Here is a 7,751-nt window from a genome sequence, read left to right as displayed (position 1 = left end):
CAGCACCCCATGTCTTGGCCTGTTAGACTCAAGAATACTGAACTTGGAATGCTGGACTTCAGAAGTTAGTTTAAGATCTCGATGTCAGAATAATTTTTCCCATGCTTGAAACAAGAAACTTTTATAACACAACTGAGTGCACAGATGACATCATACCATCACAAAATATCCTTAATTTTCCCAGAACGTGGCACTGCGAGCTTATTCGTTAGTGAATTACTGACATGTGCCCTAGCAAAGAGAGTAACACAGACACACTGAAAAAGACAGAGGCGCTCAGAGGTCCACAGTAGTAAACAAGGAGAGGAAAGAACCGCATGTAGGGTGACAGCTGCTCCTCGTCTTCCCGCATGTTACAGCTGTCGGGAGGCATGTTGATGTGTGTCTGTTCTTCTGATTTAAGAGCAGTATGAAAAATAAAGCTGCAGGAGGCACTTGAGGGGTGCGCACACACCTGGAGCACATGTGAGTTTCCGATCATCTTACAAACCTTAGATTTCCCAGTTGCCGGCTGTCGATCAGACCCTGCAGTTTGGGTGGCACAGGGCACCCATCGTGCCCACACTGCGTGAATGTGGGAGGCCAGAGGCGGCTCTTTTTCCAAAGGCTTCCCTGGATTTGAGGCCCGGCCTGACGGGGCCCTGAGAGTTAGGGAGGGTGGGCTGCGCAGCATTCTGAATGTGCACAAGCTTCTTCTCAATGAAACAGAGCAGAAGCGCTGCCCACGTGCCTCACCAGTGGGCTGGCTTAGCTGCTTAATATCTTACAGCTATAGTTTCCTGAACTGTGAATAAAGACTTTGCTGTATTGTTGGTTCTATTTTCTAATACATAGGTAAGGCAGAGTTATGCTTTAAACCAGTGCAGCTGATGAGAAGAGGAGACAGAAACTAGCAGGCATTTTAAGGATTTGTTCTTGGCTGGAAACCAGCCATGTCCTTGGCTGTGTCCTGGTCAGAGGCTGGAAATACCAGAACTATTTGGTGTTGACCTTGATTTTTTTTTTTTTAACAAACATGTTTTTATAAGGGTTATTGAACTCTTCTACCTCCCTGCCAACCCCAACACCAGGTAGGAGGGAAAGGTTAGCGGGGAAGGGGTCGGGGGAGTTCTCTCTGCTACTTCCCACTGGGTAGGGTTGTAGGATTCTTTTGGGGGCAACACCAACATCAGTTGTCCAGAAATCCAGAAGTCCTGATAACCAGCAAATCAGCAAGCAGCAATGTAGCAGCAGGGCCAGCCAGCAGCATGCAGTCCTCCTCCAAGCAGCCGCCCGCCTTTTCTTCCTCCGGGCTGTCATGTTTCTACCCCTCAAAGTCCTCAGAATTCAACTAACACCACTCGGCAAATACCACGCTCCGCACGAGACACCTAACAGGTATGGATGAACTAAAGCCCCCGCCCCCCTGGAATTTTAACAAAAATATGTTTACATATCATGAACCAAAACATCCACAACAATTTGGGACCTCTGGTTCTTGGTCTGTTTCTTATTGTCTGTCTTCTCCTTTTATACAGCTATATATGAGAGTGTCACCAAAAGTCACTCCCAACACCTGGGGTGGAGAGGCACATGGACATTTTATCCATGGTCCAGCTGACCTGGCCAGTACAAAATTATCAACTCAGAAAAGCCTTATGTAACCCTTTGCCAACCAGCCTCTGTGACGAGCCTTCCCTTGAGACTTGATGTTTTGTGGGGAGCTCTGTTTGCCCCTCCCCACCCCTCGGTCTGTTAGACTGCCACATTCTGCTCCAGATTCCAGAGTCACAGAATGTTTATGGGAGCACGTTCTACTAACTGTTATAAACTTTTTCCCCACCTCGAAATTTGCAACTCTACCATACATCTTTCTTCTGCTTAAAAACAAAGAACATCAAGGGTAGCTGTTGTGAGCCTAGTGGACTCTGCTTCGGCCTGGGATTCATCAATATCAAGAGGCCTCTTCACACTGACTGGCAAAGCTGCAGACATAAAATATGTAAACAAGAGAACTCGGGTGCATACTCCAAAGGACGTTAATTTGCATAATAAATAGTTCGATATTCAGGAGATTATAAAATAGCAATTACTGCTGGGTTGCTATATTTGGGCTTTTAACAAAGAGGACATTCAGAATCCAAGTTTTGCCTTTACAAAGAAGTGTTAATTTTTTTATTTTGAAACAAGATTTTGTTTATTTTTCAAAAAGCCCTTAAGTACTTGGCACATTTCTTTAGAAGAGAAGCAGGAATATCCTTGCCAAATAGGGGGGGAAAAGTGATAGTCTTTGGCTAAAGAAAAGCTAATGAGCTACCAATGTCTTTCCATCTTTGTGTTGTTTATTAAGCGTGTGCTGCAGAGAGTGTTTCCCCGTGAGAGGAGCTGGGGAGACCAGCAGGGAGGTGGGAGTCGCCTGCGGCAGGGCAGTATCGGGGATGAGCGCAGGTAGTGGGCAGAAACACGAGAGACAGGCAGACTCCCTCTAAAACACCATCCCACTTCTCAGAAAGATGCAAGCGCTCCAGGTGTCATGTCCCCACGCAGGTTCTGCTCACAGGCCTTAGAAACAGGAAACAAACTCGGCTTTAGGTTCACAGGGGTGTTAGCTGAACTGTCTTTATGTGGGAGGACTTCTTGGCTTTTCAGTAATGTGTGTCTGTGCACGCGCACATACAGAGAGAGTTGTGTGTATGAGATATGTGTATTGCATGTGTGTTCCATTAAGCAACTTAATTACATGCCCATCTACATCAATAATTTAGTTAAAAACTTTATTTTTGCTTCCTTCTTTGACAGCAACGTGATGACATTAAGAAGCACTTCCTGTTTATCTGGTGAGTCCCTTCTAAAACAAAACTTTTGGAGTAGGAAGTTTCTCCAGCAACAGTGAAGTCTAGGAGGACTATGAAGGCTAATGCGTGCCGGGGGCCTGAAGAGTAAGGTTCTCAGATATACACTGTTGGGATTGTCCCTGAAAGTTAGAGACATCACGATATTCCAGGTTTTGTAATGGCTAGGATACCACACAGAAGGGCAGTTTCTCTATCAGCATGGGAAATAATTCTGGTGTAATTAAGACTGTGTAATTATTAATCAATTTCATCAGAATATGCATTTTACACATAATAATGTTAATCAAGTATTTTGAATTCTGATATGATTTTATTAAATGTTGGCCTGCTAATTCTAACATATTTTAATTATATTTTTTTTCTATATTTGTGTGTTGGGGAGATTCCACATGACATGCCTCTGTGTCGAGGGGTCAAATTGAGATTGTTGGTGTGGAGGTGGGCTTACCTGCCTCCTCACTCCTGTAACCTACTAACAATTTCAGGAAAAACTGTTTGGTACAGTGTCCTTTGGCACTCAGGCACTGTGATCGCAGAAAATGTCAAGTTCACATTTTTAACTATGTTCTTTTTTGTTGTGTAACAGAGAAGTATTATAATCAATGCTAAAACATCAACTGTTTACACTAGGATAAAAATGGCCTGGGAAAAGAGGAGTGGAAACCCCTTGTCGAGCAGGAGAAAATCTGGGTCTTACAACTGTTTAATGAATGGCTGTGTGTAAAATCTCTGTGGCATTTATGTTCCATTGACTTTCAGAAAAAAGGGTGATATAAAGTTATATTTTGAAATGTCAATATTACATTCTTTACAGCTATTTTCACTTATGATTAATTTAAGGTGTCACTGTGAACTATATGACGTGGTATATAGTTTTTCAGAGTTATGAGCTCTCTGCCCTGGTTTCTTTTATGGGTGACTTCAAAGCAAACACTTTTGAGACTTTTGAGCTGAAAGCCAGGTGTGGTGATGCTCTCCTTAATCCCAGCATTCGGGAGGCAGAGGCAGGCAGTTCTCTAAATTGAAGGCCAGCCTCGTCTACATGTGAATTTCAAGGTAGCCAGAAACCTTGTCATGGGGGAAAAAGTTCAGCTCATCTTCTTTGTATTTAAAAACAGCAACAACACCGAAAAAGAAATCCCAAAACAACCTTCTCATTTTGGTTAAGCACAGGCAGAATAAAGGTCAAGATGGCTTCTTAATTTGCTGGTTTCTGCCTCTGACCTTTGCGGCTTCTCTTTGTTAGCTTATTTCTGTCCCATCGGCACTTAAGGTAATAACAGTGTGTGGCCAAGACAGCACTTTCCGAGTCTTTGTTAACTATGTTTGAAAAATTGCCTTACATATTCATCCCTTCATAGCCTAAAAAGTCTGGTTTTGTCTATGACCAGCCTCGCTGCTTGGGAGCTCAGCTCATGGTGTGCGTGTTTCTCTTATACATGTATAAATGGTACGACAGTTTTGTGCGCTGGGAAAGCTGGTAAACCTTGTCCTTCTGCAGTCATGCCTCTCGGCTAAGAGTGTTTTCTCCATTGTTATGAGGAAGGAATTAGAGTTGGCACTGGTGTGACTCGTGGCTTCTGTGACCATTTCTTCAGCCTTCCAGACACCTCTGAGAATCACCAAGAAGTGAGCACAGCTATGCCATAAAGAAGATTATGAACATTTGATCTTTGAGTCCATTCCAAGTCTTGCTCATTCTATACCTTCTTCTATATCCTGTTTGCAAATTTTCCCATTCTGCCCCCTTAAAATGATCACAATTATTGAATTGATGAAAACAAAATTAAAAAGCGAAGCTGTTGACACGTAAACATTGTTCTGAAGCTCAGCCTAACCTCGTTAGAATTACAGATCTGTTTTGTTGCCAAGAAGAAAGTCTAGGAAACTATCACAAACCTATTTGGGGGTCCCTTGAGCTATCAAGATACTCAAGCATTAGGTGATTATCCAGTGAAATAAATGTCATTAGTGGTGTTAGTGAGCCTGGGCTCTCCCTACCTCAGAAGCACACGGGGGGTGCTATAGGAGCATAATAAAAAAGGACACGAGAGAGATGATAAATACTGAAGACATATATTCAATTAACCCAGACAACAAGCTAGTCTTCCCCTGCAAAACACCGTAAAGTAGGGTTTGAGCCAGCAAGGCGCCAGGCAGAAGCAGAGTCAAGAGCAGGCCTGCTGCCTGCCTGGGAGGCTTACAGGACAGGTCGATCCTAACACACTAAAAGAGGGTTGGAAGACAGCTCTGTCAGTAAATCGCTTGCCAATGCCAGTGTGACGACACACATTTGTTCCCCAGGACCCACACAAGAGCACCTCTAATTTCAGCACTGGGGAGACAGAGAAAGGAGGCTTCCTGGGGCTGGCTGGCCAACGCACCCGCTGAATAGGTGAGTTCCATGACTAGGAAGAGACACTGTCTCAAAACATAACAGGGTGGAAATACAGAGGGAGATAACTAACGTTGACCTCTGGCCTCCGTTTGTGTATGGAGGCCAGACACACACACACACACACACTCACTCACATACACACACTCAGTTACTCACAAAATAATTGTGTATAGGTTAGTGAACAACCCTGATTGTGTGCTGTACCCCACCTCTTTGTCTAAGCCCGAAGTACTGCAGCGTCTGCAGGACATGGAGGGCAGCCAGGCGAGCACGGCAGGAAGGCGGACTTCCGGAGTCCTGCTCTCACCCTTTGAACAATGTCGTTCTGGCTGGCCCACACCTGGCCCACACGTGCCTGAGCATTCTAGCACATGCGAGGCTGAAGCCAGCGCACATGAAGCCTTTCAAATGCTGTTCCTGGATGAGAGAATCGTCTGTTTTTTCCTTTCTGTACAGAACTGTTGGGCCCAATTCTTCACCGTTGGAGAGGAGGAATAAAGCCAGGACTGATAGCATGCATTTTATTTATGCACATTTTCGTGCATTTGCCCTTGCTGCTTGGTTCTGCTCTGTGACGGTGGTGTCACTGCTGTCCTACACCATAATTTGCTGGCGCACTTTGCTGCTCCTTCATCGTACAAGAAACTGTAAGGGTCAGTGATCTCCGGCACCACCACTTCCATTTCCTCATTACAAAAATTGACCTTCTTTCTGTTGTTTGAAAGGGCTCAGGCCACTGTCATTCAGATTTCAGGACTGTTGAACAGTAATAACAGTATAGGCGGACCAAGCAAGCACGCCGTAGCCTGGCATTGTGCTTCCTCCTGGAATCCATTTTGGATTTCTTAGTCCAGACAGCAGGCGCTGTTATAGCCCAGGCCCAGCATTATACTGTATAGTAATTTCCTCCTTGTCATTAAATCATTTAGCTGCATTAAAGCATTGTGTGCTGCTCTGTGAATATTTGCCAAGGTCCTTGTGCTTTCTAGGCAATTTTATGTTCATAAGGCACATCATTCAACTCAGTATGTGCAGCTAACGCTACACACACACACACACACACACACAAATAGAGCAGGTAGGTAGGAGTGCCTGTTAGACCGCTGGTTGCCTCCTCATTGTCTGTGACTGAGCATGAGCCGCAGAACCAGTTCAGATGTGAAGAAGTAAAAGCACTCTCGGAATAAAACTCTGAATGCTGCGGCTTTCCCGGGAGAGGGGTGGGTGAATCTGTCTTCTCACTTCACAGGAACTAGATTCGGCACCAGGGTTAGGATTTACATAAAAATGATGCCATGCACACAATTACAGGAAAGATATTTATTGGATGGAGGTGGAGAGAGAGAGGGAGGAGAGAGAGACATGGTACCGGCCCCCAGGAAAGAACGCTAGGCAGAGAGAACAAGAGAGGAGAAAGTGAAGTAAGAGGCGGGGGCCCTTTTATCCAGGCCAATGATGACATCGCAGGTGGCCAAGCTATCTAGGAGTGGGTAGTGCTGTGATTGTGAACTAATGACACAGTTAACAGACTCTGTGCGTCTGGCTGTTCCTGGGGAAAAATTATTAGTTGGAAGGAGAATATTTGAATATAAAATATCACTATTATACATTAAAAATAGCTTCCACATCTGAGGCAAATTTTTCTCTCTGTACTACCAATACATTTTATAATAAAATTTAGAATTATAACCTAAGATGTATCTATTCTCCTTGATTAAAAGAACATAATTCATTAACTCTTTATTTTAAAAGAAGTAATATTTTTTATCCCACCAGATAAATGCCAGAAGTATGTGATTAATGGTGTCCTTTGTAAAATATATGTGTTTCTTAAGTGTCAAAATCAGGGCTCACAAGCTCCTGTGAGCTTGGCTTTCATTTCTTTAAGAGCTATTTGTTGCTGTTACTACCATAGTAGGAACAGAGGGGCAGGAAACAGGCTTTCTGGTTTAAAGAATTTGTAAATGATGTTGTATCTTACCATATTTTCCTTAAAGTCTCATTTTTTATAATTTATTTTGTGATAATATGTAATTACGGGATTCAATTTAGAATAATTGTCTCTGTCATAGAAAACTGTATGTTCCAAAAGCTGATGGTTTGGCCGTGATACTAAATAAAACATGGTTGAGGAAACAATAGTTCAGAATGAATTGTAATTTTCTCTAACTTTTTGAGTCTTCAATTGAAGGTTTTAAAAAACAATTTTGTCTTGAGCAATTGCCATTCCTCTGTTTTCGTCCCTCTGACTGTGTGTGTGGGAGGTGGCGTATGTGTGAGGTGTGTGGGATGTGCTTGTGGGGTGGATGTTGTGGTATGTGGCATGTGGGATGTGTCATGTGTGCATGCACAGGCACGCGAGTGTGTTTCTGTGTGTGTGTGTTTTAGACTGGGGTCTCACTACACAGCCCTAACTCACAGAGACCTACCTGCCTCTGCTTTCTAGGTGCCGGGATTAGAGGCCTGCACTACCACTGCCAGCCATGTATATGTATATATATAAATAAGTGTGTAACTAA

The 7,751-nt window shown here is 43.7% G+C and overlaps 1 long non-coding RNA gene across 1 annotated transcript; it reads left to right on the top strand.

Annotated features, from left to right (window-relative positions):
• Nucleotides 1-1,084: 1,084 nt before the first annotated feature.
• Nucleotides 1,085-7,326, top strand: LOC132655319 (uncharacterized). Its single transcript, XR_009593175.1, has 4 exons — nucleotides 1,085-1,377; nucleotides 2,779-2,816; nucleotides 5,139-5,229; nucleotides 5,455-7,326. It is a non-coding gene; the product is annotated as an uncharacterized LOC132655319 (long non-coding RNA).
• Nucleotides 7,327-7,751: the final 425 nt, after the last annotated feature.

This window comes from Meriones unguiculatus, chromosome 7, assembly GCF_030254825.1.
Source record: "Meriones unguiculatus strain TT.TT164.6M chromosome 7, Bangor_MerUng_6.1, whole genome shotgun sequence".
Lineage (NCBI taxonomy): Eukaryota > Metazoa > Chordata > Mammalia > Rodentia > Muridae > Meriones > Meriones unguiculatus.
Note: the sequence above shows the minus strand (reverse complement) of the source record. Positions and strands in the feature narration are given on the sequence as shown.